Source organism: Dermacentor albipictus, chromosome 5 (assembly GCF_038994185.2).
Source record: "Dermacentor albipictus isolate Rhodes 1998 colony chromosome 5, USDA_Dalb.pri_finalv2, whole genome shotgun sequence".
Classification (NCBI taxonomy): Eukaryota; Metazoa; Arthropoda; class Arachnida; order Ixodida; family Ixodidae; genus Dermacentor; species Dermacentor albipictus.
Window position 1 is genome coordinate 126,497,129 of NC_091825.1, and position 22,027 is coordinate 126,519,155.

Below are 22,027 nucleotides of genomic sequence, written 5' to 3' on the forward strand. Positions count from 1 at the left end.
GGCTTAATCCAGCAAATTCTACAGGTATAAATTTCACCTAAACGTCAACCCTTGTTCAAATAATAGTGCATAAATATGTCTAATTTACCGATTCTTTAGCGCAACTGCATGTACGACAGGAAATAATTTCACCTTTAAGATTGCGCGCGAATTTTGAACCCTGATTTGAAGGTCGATGGAACTACGAAACATTGTCACGCGTTCCCACAGCTTTGTTTAACAAATCAACAGCTTTACCACATCAGTGTACGATCTATGTCTACAGGTTACCGTTTGCTTAATGGAAAACAGCGATCAGGGACGGCCCCGAACTTTAAAAAAGTTTACCATTCTGTTCCTTAGCGTGTCGATGAATAATCACAGTTTCGCTATACGGGCGAGGCAATGAATGCGATATCAACATGTTAGAATATTACACGAAATGCAAGACTCGTAGTTGCAGTGGCAATACGAAGTAAACGTAAGCTGAGTAAGTAAAAACGAGCCGTTGTGCTAGGGGTCATCTGTTTGAATCATCCCATGGAACAATTTCATTTATGTTTATTAAATAAAGCCACCGTCTATCTTAGGGGCTTTACCACCAGATTTACGTATCGAACATGTTTCAAACCTCTCTTGTGGGCCGATCTCGGAGGTTGTGCACAGCCACGCCAATGAAATTAAATCATTTGGAGGTTTGAACTGATATTGTTTTGCACTTTTAATATTGAAGCCTGCGAATTTTTAAGATGAAAGGCATGCGCTGTCGCTGTTTTGTTTGATGACATTTGTTCGTGGGCTGCCGTTCTCCAAATTCTGAGGACTAATTTTACCAAGCATGTAAGACCTAAGCAACATTAGTTATAGAATGGTTTGACAATAAAACCCGCATATACCGCGTGTAATATAACAGGGCGTGGCGTATAGCATACCTAAATTTATGTGGAACCTCACGGTGGCAACGATGACAAAGAATTCGCTTAGAGTGCCCATATATTGCAATAAAAAATCCCAGCACCACTCATGCTAGGCCACCCTACCTGTGCCAACACATGTTCATAAATTTTTAAAGGTGAGTGTAGAGGTGGAAAGACGTCTGCAGTTATCCAACTTGACACATCTTACAGAAGTGGTTCGTTATGAGAAAGGAAAAGTTGGAGCTATCTTCTGGAGCTATTCTGCGTTTAAAAGACTACGTTCTCTCTCTCTCTCTCTCTCTCTCTCTCTCTCTCTCTCTCTCTCTCTCTCTCTCTCTCTCTCTCTCTCAAAATTAGTCGCTCTCTGTCTTATCCTGCAGAATTAATCTGCGGAAAACTAAAGTAATGTTTAACAGCCTCGCAAGAGAACAGCAGTTTACGATAGGTAGCGAGGCACTGGAAGTGGTAAGGGAATACATCTGCTCAGGACAGGTAGTGACTGCAGATCCAGATCATGAGATTGAAATAATCAGAAGAATAAGAATGGGCTGGGGTGCGTTTGGCAGGCAATCTCAGATCATGAACAGCAGGTTGCCGTTATCCCTCAAGAGAAAAGTGTATAACAGCTGTGTCTTACCAGTACTCACGTACGGGGCAGAAACCTGGAGGCTTACGAAAAGGGTTCTGCTTAAATTGAGGACGGCGCAACGAGCTATGGAAAGAAGAACAGTGGGTGTAGCGTTAAGAATTAGGAAGAGAGCAGATTGGATGAGGGAACAATTGCGAGTTAGTGACATCTTAGTTGAAATTAAAAAAAGAAACGGGCATGGGCAGCGAATGTAATGAGGAGGGAAGATAATCGATGGTCAATAATGGTTACGGACTGGATTCCAAGAGAAGGGAACCGTGGCAGGGGGCGGCAGAAAATTAGGTGGACCGATGAGACCAAGGAGGTTGCAGGGACAACATGACCACAATTAACACATGACCGGGGTAGTTGGAGAAGTATGGGAGGGGCCTTTGCCCTGCAGTGGGCGTAGCCAGGATGATGATGATGATGATGATGATGGTGTCTTTTCCTGTTCTGCTCCGTTCCTTACTCCGTGCAGCATCTGATAATACCTGGGGTGTGACAATGAACCCCTTCGTCAATTTTTCACGTCGTTTGTTCTTGACTGCGACAAGCAGCCGATCCGGCGTTTCACAATATCGGAAACGATTGATAGACTCTGCAAGTTTAGCAAATTTGATCAGTAATGGCCCCTGGCGATCGAAAAAAAGTAAACACCTTTTAGGCGGAAATAACGCCTTTGCTTTCTTTGGGAGTGATGGATTGGAATGTTTCCACTGTAAGCATTGCCGTCGTGTTACAGGCTCGTAATAGTGGCCCCATGATTCGTCCCCGGTTACAATTGCGGACAAGAAGTCATCACCCTCGTTGTGATACCGGATCACATGAGTCAAGGCAGTGCCGAACCTCTCAGTCTTCTGGCGGTGGTTCGACATCTTGGGCATCAGTTGCGCATACAAGAGCCGATAATCGACATGTTGATGAATTATGGTGTGAACCGAACCGTGAGTGTTGTTCGCACGCTCTGTCAGTTCATCGATGCTTATCCTCCGTTCTTGTATAATTAGCTCATCAACCTTTGATATTGCGTTGGGGGTGATTGCACGGTGGCTTTGGCCCGGTCTTGAATCGTCTTTGCAACTTTCACGTCCTAGTTTAAACCGTTTGCTCCAACGCTTCACAGTGACCAATGAAATGCAATGTTCAACGTATACGGCAGCCATACGGCGACTAATTTCTTTTTTTTTTGGGGGGGGGGGGGACACCTTCAGTGGTCGAAAACCTCACGAAACCACGCTGTTTAACTTTTGGAGCGTCCGTTATGTCACGCAACCATGTTGAATCCTGTGTATGAGAGCATTAAATAACATTTGTGCTCACACCTGTGTGTCACTTTTCTATATGAGAGATGCCTGTGTGTGCTACGTGCATGCATGGCAGATAATGAACCGAACCATTATTACGCGGGGTGGGTTGGCTCACTTTCATTACACTCGTCCTCGTACATTAGAAATGCGAAGATACAATGGAATATACAAATGCGAAGATACAGCTTTATAAAGCGCAAGAAAGTTTCACTGGAAACCAAGTTCACTGCACGTATACACAAAACCTTGCAACAAGACATTTAAATATACGTATAGGTCTCCAGTAAATCTAATATCTAAGAAAACGTCACTGCATATAACGCGTTAAACAAGGCAAATAAATACGTTGGGCAATCACATAATCCTAAGACCCCTCTCCCTCCACTCCCCTCGATGTATCACGCACTGTTAGGATCGGCCTGCAGGGGTACCGCTCTGCAAAGCTATTTCAGCCCGCTGCACGTGCTTCGATCGACCCGCGGTGGGGGCGCCCTACATAGAACCACCGAGGACAGCGCTAACCAACCATGAACTTACTTCAGAGAACTGCGGACTGCGGCACCTCTGGAATTTAGAGGCGCCGGCTGGGGTCGGTCGTGACCACCTGGCTACGGGGACGCAAGACAATGGACACCACGACGGCTGCGTTGTGAAGGTCAGCTCCGAGTGCTGCGAAGGTCGTCTGCCCTGGGAGGGGGGCAGTGAAAGTGCGTACGTGTGTGTGTGAGCCCTCCTCCTCCAAAAAGGTGGGTCGTCTACGATGACGTCGAACGATGACGTCGAACGATGACGTCGAACGGAGTGTTTATAAGCAGCTGTTTGTCGCTGCTACAGTGAGCTCGTCGTCGTGCTCTGTGCTCGTCAATGTACTCGTGAGCTGTGTGCTCGTAAGGTGTGTGCTGTATGTTCGTCTTGCGTGCTCCATTTGGGAGCCACGCTTAGACTGTTGAATGTATCCTCTTGTTTAAAATGTAAATACTGAAAATTAACCCTGCACGCCCTGTCCCCCCAAGGTACTTCCTACGACTACGAACGCCAAATCTTACAGCGCGGCGGAAGGCGGCGTGCTTCTTTCCCACTTTTCTCACTTGCGCACAGAAGACTGAGCCACCATCGTTGGCACACCCATGCCACCCCCCAGCCCCCCTCGCTCATGCAGCATGCGGCACGTGGTAACGATGTTATCGCCCTTGAACTTTATAGGGAAGATAAGGGCGACGGCGACGGTAGGAATGTACCTGCAATGTCCATATAATTGCTATCGCAATAATATAGTAAGGGTATCCGGCAGCTGAGACGTCCCGTGGCCCTTTACTTTCCGCAAAAGAAGCAACGAAATCGAACTTTCGCCATGCGGCAATTCACAGCGCCGCAACAATGTCTTTTGTTCTTTTTGTGGGGCCGGAGAACCGTAAGGAAAAAAAACGCAAAGGAAACTACGTTGGCCACAATCTAACGCCTACTTTGGGCACCTAATGTGGCTACCGAAGGAATATCGAATCAAACGCGAGAGGCTTGGCCCACAGAGAACCATACGTATACTGCTCGGTATCCTGCACCGGCGAGACAAAAGACTTTCCGGAGAGTTTGCATTCAAGCGAACGTGTTGCAAATTGCAATCCGTCGAGTCCCCACAGTACCTTTCGTCTCGTAGGACCTCGCCATATGACCTCGCTACGTGCTTTGTCAACTTGTCTGATAGTGTGTTGATTTGGATCGTATCATTGTATGGTCCGATGTAGGACTTTAGAAAAGTTAATGCACCTTTGGCGTCAAATGTTTATCACAACATTAAACCCACAAAGTTCCGGAATTGAAAATCTAGAACACGACTTTGGAAATGTCTGCACCTTTCACACAAAAAGTTTATGAGAACTTTATACCCATAAAGTACCGGAATTGAAATCCATGCGCTCCGTAGATTACTCAGCCTCCGCGAGATGTCGCGACGAGCCCGCTCGCCATCAAAACGCCCTTGGAAACTTTGTGCTCGGATGGCGCTCCTTGGCGTTATGTGACCCCCGGTGCATGGCCGTTGCCGCGAAATCCAGCCCGAGTTTGCAATGTTCGCGCTAAAATGTATTTTCGAGTGTGAAAAAGACATTCCAGAGAAAAGCCATGATTTCCGGCGCCGGGGTTTGTTTTGGTCGGCGGTGAATGATAGCCCGAAAAAATTTCGGGGAGGGGGGGGGGGTGGGGGGGGGGGGGAGGGCTGAAGCCCCATAAGTCTCCTCCCCCTCCCGGGGCTACGCCCCTGGCCGTGATGTCTCCTTCTCACTCAACACTATGACTGGAGGCTGTCGTGCTTCTGCGATGACCAGGGGGCAGCTTTTTTCACGGGTCAGTGTTGAGGCGTTTTTGAAGTGAATAGACAACTTTCCGTGCCTCGACCCGCACCCTCAGGCTCTTGAAAACCAGAATTTGCGCCAATATCTCGCATATGCAGACAAATACTTTCTTGAGACTCATAATGGCAAGCCCGTACCGATTACGGGCGAGAAAAACTTAATTGAAGAAAGTGAACGCGGAAGTGAGAAGCTGCCCCTTGGCTACCTCGTGCGTCTACAGAAATTCAGTGCTCCCGTGATGCCCACTAAGTCAGTAGTAGAAGAAAAAAGAAAACTAGAAAACATAAAAAAATAAGCTGGTGCAAATGAATGAGCCATGCATAGACGTATATACTAAGCGGGGGGGGGAGGGGGTGGCAAAGGGCACACCTTTTCCCTCACTTTTGAAAGCAGGCTTTATCGGCTACCCATTGGCTAACACAAGAAAACAACAGCCGAGGACAAGTCTTCATTCGGAATAGCGGCGATTTAATTAATTTTCTATAGCGTTTTTTTTATTTATTCCGCCGCAAGTTTTAAACTCCACCGCTTGCATTATCCCGAGTTTCTTGGGGCCGTCGAACTTTTCTTAAACAAAAGCAACAATCCTTCACTATGCATGAAGCATTATAATTTACAGGTCCCTACTAGTTGAACACGCGTGGTTGTCAACCAGATGAATTAATTGTAATGTAGCGGTGCGCGAATATTCCAAATTTCGAATACCAATTCAATAGTCATTGGTATATTCGAATCGTATTCGATTGGAGAATTCATTCTTCAATATTGTCGGGATTCGATCTTTTCTTTCTATTTTTTTTTCAAATATAAGTAAAACTAAGAGTCAACAGGGAAAGGTACTGATGTAGGTGATGAGAGTTCCGCATGCTTTTGATACAAGAGAGCCAAGATTGTATTGCGGAGAACCAGTTTCTAAAAATAAATATTTTTGCATCTAAATAACAAAAAATCCTAACGAACGCATTGGGCAAATAATTTATCAGGATTGTCCAGTCATTAAGATCAGGATGGCTCGCCTCTAAACAGCTTATGACTTCGTCGTGTCGGTTTAGGCAAAGAAATATATTATTTGTTTACCTCATCACATTTGGTGGTGTGCCTCAGAGGCGTAGCGGGAGAGGGAGGGGCTTCAGGCCCTCTGCCCCCCCCCCGCCCCAAACAAAAAAAAATATCTGCCGGTGTCCGGCTCCCTTTCATGCCTGGCACGTCGATACCAACAAAGGGGCCTATATGCTTCGTTCGCCCGTCCGAAACAAGTACAGGATGGTACACGACTTCAGGCAGACCAAGGGTCTGCTCAAGGTAATGGTTGTATTATTATGCACCAAGAATAATGGCACCTTAGCCTTCCTGCCCGAAAAAAGAAAAAGAAAAACTGGCTACGCGCTTGGAGCCTTTAAAATGGTGTGCGGTGCTGCAGTACTACACTTTGCAACAAACTCAACATTCTACGTGCATCCGTCAAATGACCATTTTGTCTCATTACGGTCACTGTCGTGTTACATTAGACGCGATAACTTTTCGCTTGTTTCTCATTCAAGGCTCCTCCGTTCACTGTGCGTCTAGTTCTGAACGGTAGTACATGTATACAATAACGTAAGCAAACATCTTCTTTTTAACGAAACACACTCACGATACGCACTCCATAAAGCACTTTTATTCCTACTTCTTAGAAATCATAGAATATTCGGTGTTCGATTCAATATTCCAAAGTTATTTTTCTCGAACATTCGTATTCAATTCGGAAATGTCACTTTTCGAACGCCCCAATGCTAAAGAATGGCGCATTTTTCAGCTTCTTTTATGCAACGGCAATGCGCAATGATATATCTGTTTTGATAGAAACAGATATAAAAACACACGGTATTTATTAACAGTGCGCATACTCGGGCATGTGGAAGTCCGCTCGTTTATTGTGCATGGTAATCGAATTATATATAAGAGCCGGAGTCGTCTCTGATCTCGTCACTGGCATCAGTGGCGAAGGATTGCCTTCAATCGTCAAGATGCTTGATTTCCATCGCTTCGGCCGCTCGACAAGCATATAACCTGCCTTTTGAAGGGATACACTCTATACTTCCTCACGTGAAGGTGGGTTATTTACGTGCCTCGACCATTGCAGCGCCGCGAGTGTCTAAATTTGGGCCATGTTAGCGCTGCGCTGTCTGCACTGGCCAGACGACTCCGCTGTGCAGGCAGTCACGGCTAATCTTTTTTTGTACGGTCGAGGCAACAAAATGCTCGAATTGCGATGGCATCCATGAGGCACACTCTAAAGATTGTCGCGCGATAAAATAAAGAGATCGCAACACTGCAAAGCATGAGCATGAACAGCTTGGGGCACAAAGAGGCGGCAGTTCGCAAGCAGAGCAAGCGATATAATTGAGCTCCCTCGCTCCCGTCATGCCGGACCAGTAAGAGTTGTCTAAAACGACTTCGGGTGGACCTCCAGAGGCGACGCGTAAAGTCAATAGCGCCAGCCTGGAAACGAATGCATGGCCACGCGTACCACCGTGGACACCCGAATGTCAGCAAGAACCATAAGAGCACTTCGAGACGACCCGATCTGACTCGGTCATCAAGGCAAATGCTGCGACAGTTTCTGTCTCGCTCATATATGCACGTGTAGCGAGAACAGCTGTGGAAATCATGGGTGCCATATAGACGGTCTCCTGGGTACGATCCAGTAGCCCCGATCCCTCTCCGCTAGAGTGGATGATATGCCGTGCAGCGTTCCCGTGCCAGTTGCACAGAAACAGTAGACTGTGCAGCAGCTGTCGTCAGCGCCTTCGTCACGTTACCTTGTCTTTCTACCCTGTCTGTCGTTCCCACAAATCCCTTCTTCAGCGCGGAGTAGCAGGCTAGAGGAATGCACGTCATTCAGGCCTACCTCTCCGTATATTTCTCTCATTAAAGTTTATCTCGCTCCTGATTGTCGACATTAACTGTGAGATGAGTTGTGCCAGACTCTTTTTATTGCGTATTTTTTTAACCACGTAAATCGCTTCTGCCTCCATCGCTTCTGCCTCCTGCGACGTCCTCCAATATTATCATTGCAACATGCTGGCCTTAAAACAAGTAATTTAAAAGTTCATTTACGAATCTTTGTTAGCGAATAGATTGCGACGGCCACTGGACCACTAGCGCTGGCCTTGCTAAAAGAAGAATAATAAAAGCAAGGAATAATCTCATCGGTTAAATTCAATTTTGAAAAAAAAATCTGATTTGTTAGAGAGAGAGAGAGAGGAAGTGAGAGGTGGTGAGAGAAGTTGCAGCTCCCCCACCCCCTTCCCCCCAATTCGAGAACTAGTTGGCATGCCACTGGAGGCACGACAATCTGAACACGTATACATTTCGGCAGCTTCTGCGAATGTGTGTAAAGGTGCGTCCACAAAAGATTTCTACGGAGGTACCTGCAAGGTATGGCTGTACTACATGCCCTACTAGCCCGTTTCTACCATTGCAGGAACAAAGTGTCCTTAGCCACGGCGAATGCACTATACGTAAGGCGCCGCGCTTAGATTATAGCGTTTGATCGAGTCTGTTCTGGGTCTTATGCGAAAACTTTGCGGAGAGCCTACATCGATTGCTATCCAAGAATACATGAAGCATGCGTTTGAGAGGCGGTAATTTTTGGCATTATGCGTTATGCGTTGCGCCTCCCTTACCGCCATGCCTTACAAGTACGCGGGAGCCAACCGGTACTACGAGCACCACTTCCTCAAGGACCAAGTTCGGAACCACGTACAGTGTCTGCCACATCCTTTGGTGTGTGGTTCTGGGCATCGCCAAATTCCGACGTATTGTCGATATTCGCCATCTCGTTAGCCCTGATTGGTTTGAAGGTGGCTACGACCTATGTGATTGGCTCAAGAATGCCGCCACGACGGAATTCCAGAATATGACGCAATTCGGCAGCGTCTAGAATAGGCGCCCCTGGTTGCTGAGTCACAGCGGCTCGACGACAGCGTCTCAAAACTCTAGAGATGCCGCAAGGGAATAATGCGAGAACGCATCCTCCTGACACTTTACCTACCACTAGCGTCCCTATATATATGCAGGAAGACTACCTACCACCCAAACGCCGCGCCACAGGGCGGTACCGCATGGTACCACCAGTAGCTGTACCGATACCACCACGTGGTTTTTAACGGCGTTAGACACCGCACTGTGTTCGGGATCGGCCTAAGAAAAAATATAAACACGAAAAGATCGATCTATATATCTATATAGAGCGGCACAAGAAAACTAAAGGACACCTCTTCAAGAACTTCGAGGTCGAGCTTGCGCGCATTCATTACAAGTTTTAAAAAAACGAGACGGCAAGGGGCGATACGTTAAGTAATCCTGGCGCCCGTGGCGATAACATCGCTAACATACAGACCTCGGATTCCCCATGCGCTGGCTCGCCAACAAGGCGGCGGCCGAGGCCATCCCACACACGAGCCAGCGCAGGACGTCGCGTGCTCGACGCCGACACGAGACGACGGTGAGGCGAGATCATCGCTTCGTCGCGCCGTTGCTTTACTCGCCGGGGTCGAGGGCTGCGTGGTTTGCAGTTCGCGTGCGAACCCCTCGAAGTCGTGAGAGTCCAAACGCATTGTGTTCAACGATACGTGGCGGACGTAGCCAATGTACCGAAAATACGCGGCTGTAACCCAGTGGCTGTGGCGTTGTGCTATACTAAGCTCGAGGTCGCGACTTCGATCCCCGCCGTGGGTGGCCGTATTCCGATGGGGGCGGTATGCAAATTAGGTAGAACACATTCTTGATGCCTGCATGTCCATGTGAGCGAAGCTCTCTTGGTTTTTGGAGAGCGGTACATTGAAAGGCAACACATGGTACATGCAACGGGGTGGTCTCTTATATTTGCAGATTACTGCTTGTCCATAGTTTTGGGTTGTTTCCTTTCTTTTATGCGAAGCATACTAGCCGCACAACCACGCTCTTCCTTGCTGCGCCGCGCGCGGCCGCGTAGCTACCATATGACGTCATAACAGCTGCAAAAGCGGATGCTCAACTCGTGTGCTCGCTTGCGGCCGCGTAGCTACATAGCCGGGTCTCAGCTCGTGCGCTCGCCTGCGGTCGCACAGATGGTACTGCGGCCTAACTCCCGCTCCTCCCGCTAGGGCACTGACGTCACAACAGCTGCAAGCCGGGCTCAACTCTTGCAAGATGGGCTGGGTGGGAATCGAACCAGGGTCTCCGGAGTGTTTTGTTCCGCAGCTGTCTGGATCTTCCGTGAGGACGCCATTCACAACTGAGAGAAAGGGTATTCTGCGGCCTCCTTTACATACGAGTGCTGACATCAGTTCCCTATTTGCAATTAATTACAGTGCTTCCGAGTAGCTTTCCCAGTTATTTGCGAAACGTAACTGCTCTCGCTACTGTAGAAAGATCCCGTGCTGTCTCTTTCCGCGCATTTGAATTGCTTTCTACTATGCGCGTGCCTCCTAAATCACGTGAATGAACTAAGAACACATGTAGCGCACGACCTTCAGTCAAACGCCGCAGTCTATCGGGGCTCATAGGATATTCATGCATGAGCGCCGAGTGCGGGAAGGGTGTATAGAGGAAACTCTGGCGTTGATCCACGACTGGAATTATGGGAAGTACATGGATTTGTCTGATAGTCGTGCTTGTGGATTCAGAAGTTCTTGTCCATTCGTTTATTACGCTTCGCGTGCCTTCATTGTCGCAAATTTCAGCGCAATCTAAACTCTTCGAAGTGCAAAAGACGCAGCGAATTAGCCCGCGCAATCGCTACTAATTGCAACGATTGAGCCTGTCGAGGTGGCCAAGTGGAAACGCGCCAAGCGTCTCAAGGCGTTGGCATTGCCCGCGATAAATTCATAACGGTGTTATATATGTCGCTTGCCGATCGATGCATGCGTCCGTGGCGTAATAGTTTCGATATCGGGCGCCTGTGCTAGAGGTTCTGCGCTCGATTCCTGCAATCATGATTTTAATAATGCTTATTTAGCAATTTTAATAATGCTTATTTAATGACTTGTTACGCAGTACATCGTGGAAAATGACGAGTTCACAAATTCACGAAGCCGTTTGAAGCCAGAAGGACGAAATATAGGCAAATCCATGTACTTCGCATAATACCCATGCTGGGGCTCAACTAATAGGGGCCTTAGTCTCAACCACTCCCATTGCAGCTCCCGTAGACACTAGCGCCAGAGTTCCTTCTAGTAGTTGTTGCATGAAACTGTATGGTGAGAGAGCTAGTTGCCCTTACATTCACCGCACGTGAATGTTGCGCGTTTTAACGCGACAGCGTTAAGGAGCTCGTGTCGCAGAAAAGGTGGTGTCGTCGGCGTCTGCGGCGTTGGCCGTGAGCGATAAATCCCAGCAGGCACTTTTCAGTTCCCTGTATATACATCGTCATCTGGCGGATAGACGCGCCTTTCTGTGCGTTGCGCTTTAGTACAACTAGTCATGCGCATCAGTCCGATCGTTCCACCGATAACTGCTGGCTTGAGGCACTTCATGAGTGTAATTCTGTACTACACATTTGTTTGGCCGTCATGAGTGCGTGGAGAATATTACTGCAGACCTCTTGCTCGTCGATACGGAAGCGCTATAGATGCTCAGAGCGCATGGCTGTCGGCACGCTTTGCGCCACCGGTGGGCGCAGAGGACGCCGAGCTGATGCATTGTCGCATGCCACGAAAGCGAGTGCCTTCCTCTCGCATTATGATTGCACCACTCTGTCGCCCAGCTATTAAATTTAGGGGAAAATTAATTCTGATGGTTCTACGTGCCAGAACCGCGATCTGATTGTGAGGCTAGTCCTGGTAGGTGACCCCGGATTAATTTTGACCGCCTGTGGTTCCTTCTTTTATTTTCTTTAATTGCACCCCATGCACGGTACGCCGGCGTTTTTGCATTGCTCTGTGTGAAATACACTGGGCTTACGCGTTTGTCAATGTTTTCGTCGATTGCGAGGGACGAAACCCTCATCTAATATTTACTTTTATTTACTCGCGGAAAAAAGTAGCATTACGTTAAAGGAATTGACAAAGAAAGCAACTTGGAAATGTTTTTCAACATCTATATGAATATAGAAGAAATGAAGCCATCCTATAATAGTGCAGGCTTTTCCAGTTCGCATAATAGTAACAATATTAACAAATAATATTCAAATAATAGGAGAAACAACGTCAATGGGTCGAAAAATATAGAGCGCACAGTCATATATGCACACACGACCATACAGGCTGTCCCACGTAGTTTGAGCCAAACTTTAAGTATATGCAAACGATACGTAGCTGGACAAAACCGAGGTAATGTTGTTTGCCGTCGCTTGGAGATGCTCTGATTACATTTTGCATTCCGCCTAATTACAAAATTAGACCATTAATCAATCAGCTTCTCAAATATTATAATTAGATGACAAGTGTCAATGAGAAAATTGTATAGCAACACGAAAAACTTCCGATGGAGCTTTCTGTTGCTCAATACGTGCTACACATAAGTGTGTTTCCGGGCATTAAAGGAGCCAGCGAATACAAAAAACATTGCTGCGCGACTGGCCGCTCTAGGCACTTTGCCTCAAGCGGCCAGTCGCGCGGCCTTTCATTCATTCATTCATTCATTCATTCATTCATTCATTCATTCATTCATTCATTCATTCATTCATTCATTCATTCATTCATTCATTCTTTCTTTCTTTCTTTCTTTGTTTCTTATTCATATTGCATATTCATTTTTGTTTGGAACGGCCGATAGCTCCAAATGCAATTGCTGCGGTGTGTAAGGGGCTATAGAACACCTCCCGTGCTACTGTGCATCCTTTAAAAATGAAAGACATGACCTCCACACATCTTTAAGTCAGTTGGATGGAAAAGCTTTCACATTGAACAAGATCCTGGGACCATGGTCTCGTATATCGCAGCTAAAGAAGGTCACAAAATTGATGCGGCGGTTTATGAAGGCTACCAGACTGAGTGAGTGACCGTCTGTGATACAGAGCAGAGAGCTTTCACTACGTCGGCATTATCAACAGTAGACTTTCTTTTCTCTTACCCTTTGCTTCCCATTTTCTTCTAACTCCAGTGCAGGGTGGCCAACCGGGCTCAGTCCTGGTTAACTTCCGTGCTTTTCACTTATCCCTTTCCCCTCTCTCTCATCTTTCTTTCTTTCTCTTTCACTTCTTGCCAAAAGAGGCGTTCAAACCACAGCACGAAAGATTAAAATTTTCCGCAATTATTTAGGGCGCTTTTGGTTAGTCCCCTGACTTAAGGTACGTATAAATCATTACTGTGCAGCTTCTTGGACCTCTGTTTTCTCTTAACGCTTTTTCGTTACTACATTCTCATTATGGTTTCTCTTCGCTGTCGTGGTGGTCATTGTTCTCGTAGAAAATAATCGCACGACATGACCGCCCATTTCTTGTCCTATCGTCCACAGTGGGTTTGTGGCGATCCTGCACCATAAATTACTGCAGCAAGTCCACGGAAAAAAAAAAATTATCGAGTTTTACGTGCCAAAACCACTTTCTGATTATGAGGCCCGCCGTAGTGGAGGACTCCGAAAATTTCCACCACCTGAGGATCTTTAACGTGCACCTAAATCTGAGTATACACGGGTGTTCTTCGCATTTCGCCCCCATCGAAATGCTGCCGCCACGGCCGGGCTTCGATCCCGCGACCTCGTGCTCAATAGCCCAACACTATAGCCACTGGGCAACCACGGCGGTTAAGTCCACGGAAGACCTAGCTCTAAACCGCAGCCTCTGTGGTAAAACAAGTCTTGCTGTGCACCGCCCCATAGCTTCTTTAGGCGAGTGTTTGCGTATGTTTTTGCAAGGTCATGTTTTACCGAGGTCGTTCCTTCTCTGCTTTTGTTCATTTGTTTTTGTCACCTTGTCGTTGTTAATTAGAACGTTGCAATAATCCTGTAGAAAGGAAAGAAAAAACAGATGCCTCCTTAACCATACACAACACTTAGGAAACCCGGAAACTATATGTAAGCAGTGCCCTTACAAGCTCAAGAACAACCGTAGGTTATCGGTGTCCACCGATCGAGGCTCGATCCTCAATGAAGCTTTGAATTTGGCACGCGCATACAACGAGCGCAATTATCGCGTCTCCCGAGATCCGAGATGCACTCTATGATAGCACACCCAGTGCGAGCAGACGCGAACGATTTTGTGCACTGCTTGGTGCTTTTATCTTCTTTCCTTCCAGCGCAGTGCAGCCTCAGTGTCAGCACTGTTCGCAGAGTCGAATGTGTGGGAAGGCCAGCCCAAGGATACCTCCTCACAGTGCCGCCGCCGTAGACGCATATCTTTATTCCGACAAACTGCCTCGTTTTTCTCAATTTTTTTTTTCGCAATCATTTGCTCGGGTCTGAACTTGGGTGGACGAAGGGCTCGCATATTAGCTGTCATGGCCGCCGCGTCCAATCCTCGCGATCACCCGCCGATACAACCGCGTTCGTCCTTCGCCAGCGAAGCGAGCGAAATAGAGCCGAACGATATGGGAGTAAGAAAATAAAAAAATATAATAATAAAGAAGGACATCATACGCAACAGGCCATGACCCGGAATTGAAATGTTTACTGCGATCGGACGACCTATAAACAGCCTCTTCGAGCTCGGACAAGATTGGTGCGTAAACAACGACATGCAAACGGATAGATAGACTGAGTTAGATGAACCGAAGGGTTTGACCTTTAGTAACCTGTTTTTCAATAAAGAACTCTCTCTCTCTCTCTCTCTCTCTTTAGTAACAGCCACACGAAGACAGTAGACAAGAGAGAAAGAAATAGAAAGAGAGAGAGTTAACATTAAAAGTCTTTCTCTTTCTCGTAACAACCACATGAAGCCAGTAGACAATAGAGAGAGAGAGAGAGAGAGAGAGAGAGAGAGAGAGAGAGAGAGAGAGAAACCTTTAATGTTAACAAGGTGGAGAGTCGAGCCGTGGAGGATGTGCTTCTGACCTTATTTATGCACCTTGCGGCGGGAAGGGGAAAATGGGGACATGATAGATATACGGCGGTAAGAGGTGACGATTGTTAAACAAATGCATAATGCCACACACATTAACTGAATGGAATAGAATGCTGGGGTTTTACGTGCCAAAACCACGATTTGATTACGAGGCATTCCGTGGTTGGGTAGGACTACGGATTAATTTTCCCCACCTGAGGATCTTTAACATGCCCCCAATGCACGACACACGGGCGTTTTTTGCATTTCGCTGCCCATCGAAATGCTGTCGCCCCGGCCAGGATTCGATCCCGCGACCTAGTGCTTAGCAGCGCAACACCGTAGCCGCTAAGGCACCGCGGCGTGTACCACACGCGTGGGGTAGCAGGGTTTTAATGATGGATGCCGTCAATCAAATTAAAGAATATTAACAATGTTTCAACTTGAATTGTAGAAGTAACTTTCAATAAAGTTTGAATTAAGTGAGAAGCTTTACGATATTAACGAAGGAAGAGAAAAAACTGGGAGTGTACAAAAAGAAATCAACACCTTACTGACTTTTGTCTAAATAGCCTATAGAAACGGATTAGGCAAAAAGAAACAAACACCTCATCAACTTCTTTTTAGAGACAGTCCACATATTTTGTATAGACAAACTTGAGAAAGGCAAATCAGTTTCAAGAAAGTGATAGACAGTCTACAGATTGCCTAAATTTATTTTTGTAAGGGATTTTCTAAGCATCGTGGAATAATATTCCGCTTAATTTGCACGCTCTTTCTTGCAGGAATCTCGGGCGCCTTCGGTCATATCACTCGCATAGAAACCGATACCGCGAGAGCACGCGGGCAAGGATTTGAGAGCGACGCAATCGCAGAGAGCTGCGCGCATTATCAAAGCGCGAGTGATCGCTGACAGACTCCGAGTTCTCGTGGGCTCCGCGATAGAACGGACAGCACGAAGATGCAGGAACCGGATAGCTGACGCGGTCGCCGCTTCCCCATCTTCTCATCTGGCTCACCTCCAGGTCTCGCAATACGAGATTGTGGAGCACGCCCGATCGCGTTGACGTTTCCGCGTAGGAAAGTGCGGTTAATTTTGTACTACACAGAGCGAGGGTGCGTCTTGTCTTGTATCCTAAACAGTGGCGCATACCCACTGTGGGGGAACGTTATCAGCGTCTGCCGCCGCGCTGTCGTTTTCTTTCATTTGTAGGTTGTAGAAGCTTCAACAACAACAACAACAACAACAACAACAACAACAACAACAACAACAACAACAACAACAACAACAACAACAACAACAACAACAGATTCCGTCAGAAGCCATCTCACGTTGAATGCCCACGTTAATGCGATTAGCATTGAAGCAATGTAGTGACACCGTGTTGTCAACGCCGAAACGTGCAATGAAGCCCGGTTCCGCGCGCTTCCCGCTGCACACGCTGCGCCATCTGGCGCTGCCGCCTCGAAGCCAGCGATGAATTGGCACAGTTTTGATTCCGCCGTGAACCAGAGAAATTTAGAAGAATCTTCTTTTTTTTGTCATTCAGCAGGGGCACATACGCCGTGGCACATAGCCGGTCACTCTAGTGGGCGTCAAAGAGGTTTACTGAAGGGTGTCACGTACCCAGTGCTCCAGGTTGACATCAAAGAGGTTCATTGAACAGCGGCGCATACCCAGTGTCGCATATATGTCCAGTGACTCAAGTTGGTCTGACGGTTGGTTTCGAACCTATTCCCACAGCACGGCCTCCCGATGCGCTACTCTTTAGAGTGTGGACTACCTACGGCTAGTCAATCCGGAGTCCCCCACTACGGCGTGCCTCACAATCAAATCGTGGCTTTGGCGCGTAAAACCCCAGAATTCATGCCTACACCCAGTGACCGAAGTTGGCTGGAAAACGGTTAGAGACACATGTGTCAGCCCCAGGAAGGGCGTGAAGTGCCCTAAGAATGCTAATTCGGAAGTATAATAATATTGAGTAGTAGTAGCAGCAGCGGTTATTATTATTATTATTAGTATTAGTAGTAGTAGTAGTAGTAGTAGTAGTAGTAGTAGTAGTAGTAGTAGTAGTAGTTGTTGTTGATGTTGTTGTTTAGTAGCAAGGCATCTTTGTGTAGACAACGAGCTATCCGTTTCTGAACCTGGTTGGCAGTGGCCGTGCGCGTAAATTTGAGCATCGAACGCACAAGCTTCCTACGTGCCGGCACATTCAGTACCCGTAATGGACGAGCGCAACAAGGATTGGTGTCATCATCATCATCATCAGCATAATAATAATCATCATCATCATCCTCATCCTCGTCATCTTCATCATCATCATCATCATCATCATCATCATAGTGATCATCATCGATAACAACACAAACGACAACTAGAACAGAGTGCCCAAACATTTGGTGGCATGTAGGCCACAGAGTTCCGCTCGGTATCTGTCCCTTCAGATGGTGTTTGAACCCTGCCACGTAGTATCAAAACTCCACGATCCATTAATTAATTCGCTGTTGTATCCAGCATTGAGCTGGCATCCTCTGTTCTCGCGACAGATGCAGAGCAAAAATCTTGACCAGATTCCATGTCCTTCCCTCAGTTATCTTAAGCCAGTCTCACACAAATGATCTGCGCTATGGAGCAGTATGCACTCTTTGTATAACAGTTTTAACCCCTGCCATGTTGCTGATTCAGCAGACTGAAAAACACAGATGTCCGCTGCCTTGTACCTTCTATGTTTTGCCAGACTACCGAATGATCAGACACTTCGTTGTGCGGTAACACGGTACGGCTAATTCTCTATGTTGTCGAATGTTCTTTATTTTCTTCTTTTTCATCTTTTTTTTCAGAACTCGTTCCCGCTGACACTTCCAGCGAAAATTAGGGTGTCATCGTTTTCTGCGTCCCTTACAGAAGTCGTTGTAGAAATAGTAGGGAAACTTGGGCGAGTTGGTGGAAGTTCCTACTTGGCAGCAGCGCTAAAAGGCGAGGAAAACGTTGAAAAACTGCTTTCTTCCTTCTGACTTTCTGTTGAATTCTATAAACATTCCGTTGAGATGCAACAAAATATCCGGAATACATTTTGAGCTAAACAAGACCAAGGCAAAAGCGGAAGCCAACGCTTTGACAAGCGGACCTGTCTTTTCAAGGCGACATATATGCTTTCCTCGGCACAGTGTAATATGGGTAGGGTTCTTCTAAAGGGGAGAGAGGTAAGGAGGGTGGGTGAGGCGTCACCCAGCCGCCTTACCCCCTTTCTCTTTTAGGAGAACCCTACACATGAAAAGAGATGTCCACTTGTCGAAACATTGGCTCCCGCTTTTACCGTGTTCTCGTTTTGCTCACGGTCTTGAATTTGAATCTCCAGGTTTTCCCGTATTTTCCGCGAGTACATGTTGTGAGGGACGGAATACAAAATGGCAACGTTGCTTACGGGCTGCGCATGGAACACTGGTGTGTAGTGAACGCTCCGGAAAATAGCTGCTGCAACGCATCGCTAACAAGCTCCCGGTTTATGTCATTCCAGTAGTTTGGTGAAACTGAAGTGCACCGAGCACGCTGGTGTCAATGCACTAATTTGTTTTTATGGTGATAATAATCGTTTGTGGAGGAATAATTTTTTTTATAAACACAGTATTTTAGTCGGTCTTAACATTTTCGGTGTACACCTTAAAGAAGTGTTCGATCATACTCTCTGAAAATTTCCTGTTGAGTTCGCACAGCTTTCAATAAACGTTATTTAAAGAAACTATTCAATTTGATCCTAATATTTTGTTATATAGGTCCCAGTAATATGAGAAGAAAAATGCAAAACCACATCATCATGTTATCGCGGTTTGCGTATAAGAAACGCGTGGCATCAGGAAACTGTTGTCCAGCAAGTGCAAGACAGATATACTAGCAGACAAGTACAGACATACAGATCGGGGGAAAGTCGGTGGGACTTCTCCCGATTTAGATGTCTCACACACTATGGCTTGCCTTCTGAAATCAAGGGCACACATACGACCGACCACCGTAGGCCGACCGGGAAGATTCACGGCAAAAGGAAAGCCGTCTGCAGACAGATAAAGTTAGCGTCGGTATAATGAGCGAAACACCGTTCGACCCGTACGTGGTAGCGATTTAATCGAAGAACGTGAAGAAATAACGCTCTCCAGTAGGGGAAAAAAATTCGAAGGACGCTTAAGGTGTGCCTTCAATAGTGAAACGCGATAGCATTCAGAGATCCTTGATTGCTCTTTGATTGATCCCTGTTTGACCGGGGTTGTTGGAGAAGTATGGGAGAGACCTTTGCCCTGCAGTGGGCGTAACCAGGCTGCTGCTGCTGCTGCTGCTGCTGCTGCTGATGATGATGATGATTGCTCGTCACGCTTCCCGACAACTGCAGCTTTCTTGCGCATGCGCGGAGGCGAGCTCCATCGTGTTGTTGCAAGGGACCGAGCGGGCTGCGTCACTCTATGAATGATTGAAATGCTGGAAAAGTGGTTTGTGTTTCAATTCCTGGCGTAACATAAGTATGTTGTCTCGTATACTTAGAATCAGCTCCGGCGCTATCATGTCTGCAAGTTGTGTTTAGGTCATACTTTACGATTTTTGTGATGCCTCTTAATTTAAGGAATCCACTCAGTCCAGTAGCGCATCTGCGCCACGAGGAGGGCCTACGTGGTTGCGGTTTGGAATGAACTTTTCGCGAAACGACGTACAACGCCGACGAACAGATTTTTTTTGCAACACGGGGCCCTTAACGCTATCGCTTTAAAAGAAAGCTGTACCAGCCTACCGATCTTTAAGATGATGACAACTAAAGGGAACGACTCTCTGTCGTTCTTCGGCGAGAGGCCTTATGTTCGTTGGCATGCACGCTGAATTCTTTCACAGTGCGACTCACAATGCTGCGTCCCGCGCGCCCGATTCGCCATCAAGCGATGCCGCACGAGGCGGGTGACGTCAAGCGTAACTGAAACATTAAAGGCTTTGAAAATTAGTTCAGTCTATAGCGCCTTCGCCGCGTCAGCCGCATGCGGAGACTGCATCAATTCGCTGCTGCTGGCCGCTTGGAGCGAATTACGCACATGTTGTTCTCCCTCCTGTATTTACTCATGTATTTCCTCCAACAGTTGTAATTTTGTTGTACATTTGTTTTGTTCTCTTCAAATCCAATCGTAGTCCATTGGCCTTAATAGTTCTGTGTCTTGTTGATGATGAATGTGTTGACGACTAATTCTGTCATTCTTCCTTATCTTGCTTTATCGTGTTTGATACTCTGTACATGCATTTTTATTTGTATGTGTTTGATATTATGCAGTGTGTTTTGAAGCATGTTGCGCTCATGTTGTGCGCTGCGCGTGCTGTCTGGTGTCAAGGGCCTAGTCAGGTGGCTTTTAGTGCCGCCTTGTGCCTTGGCACCAAGACAAACCGCTCTTGAGCGTTGTTTTGTCAACAAACAAACAAACAAACAAACAAACAAACAAACAAACAAACAAACAAACAAACAAACAAACAAACAAACACTTGCTGCATTTGGTCGGACGGAAGGATGGACCGTTTACTGTCGGGTGCTTTTCGGTACGTTGATAACCGGAGGCATGCAGGCTAAATTTCTGTAATTTCGTACGTTTTGCGCGCAAGTCTCAAGGGGATGCGGTATTGTTGCCTAGGCCTTATCGATTCCATAAAAAAAAATTCTACGAAACAGAAGAGGTCAGTGCATTGTATCAGTAGACGATAATTTCTCTAGGAAGGCAGATACGACGTATCTCCAAACACAAAGGCTTCTTCTTTCTTTTTTTCGGATCGCGGAATTTGACAGTAGACGAAATTTTGTCGCCGCCAGTGTGCCTATCCTCGAATAGAAAGCTTCAGTTGATGGATTGTCCATACAACTACCAGACTTCTAACCTACACACTATTAACGGCCGACTGGAGAGGTCGCGACGAAGTACAACTTTTCTTTTTTTTTTCCCGCGACTTCGTGTTCCCAGAACTTTTGATCTTGGCTGTATACTATAAGTCCCACGTTACTTTCCTATATACAGCGCGCCAGCGCGTTGACGTAACCAGAGCTTGTATCGACTGTGGTTGGGCGTTGCTTTTACCAAAGCCTATGCGTTCCGCATAGGGATGGGCGACACCGCAACCTCTGACCACAGCGGCCATGAAGAATCGATTGGCAATATTTTGTGCGACTGGCCGCAGTACAGTCACAGTTCGCCACGAGCACAACCAGCTGCACGACCAAGCACTATCGGAAGAAGGAATTCTACACCATCGGCAGGACTTAACGTCACAGAAAAAGGCCGTGTAAGCGCTACTGCGCTTCCTGCGATCTACCGGCCTCTGTGAACGTCTATAAGTGGAACGCCCTTTGTGTGTGTGTCTGTGTGGGCATATTTTTTAACTCTTTCCTCTCTGTCCTCCTTCTAACCCCTATATCCCAACCCCAGGGTAGGGTGGCAAACCAGAGTTAACCTTAATCTGGTTAACCTCCCTGCCTTTCCTCTTCATCTCTCTCTCTCTCTCTCTATTCGCCAATGTATTCCGTCGTTAAACTTGGTTGACGCACTGCTTCTGTCTTTCCTTACCTCGAAGTGGCACACTGCTATGCCTTCGTCCACTGCCTGTCTCCTACCCTTTCATCACTACACGTACGCGTAGAGGACAGGGAAGCATTGCGTACCTTCTTTATATCGGGCACTATTCGGCCACCGTGATCCGCGAGTTTGCATACATTTATAGACAATTACGCGTAGCGCCGTGTGCCATTGAACGACGTGGTCTCTCTCTCTCTCTCTTTCTACCTCTGTCGTAAGTCTCCTTCCCCTCTCCAACTTTCTTCCTCCTCCTCCTCCTTCCCAGCAGCATAGCTTGCCCCTCAGTGACGTGGGAGAGGAGGTCGCGGCTCTCGACC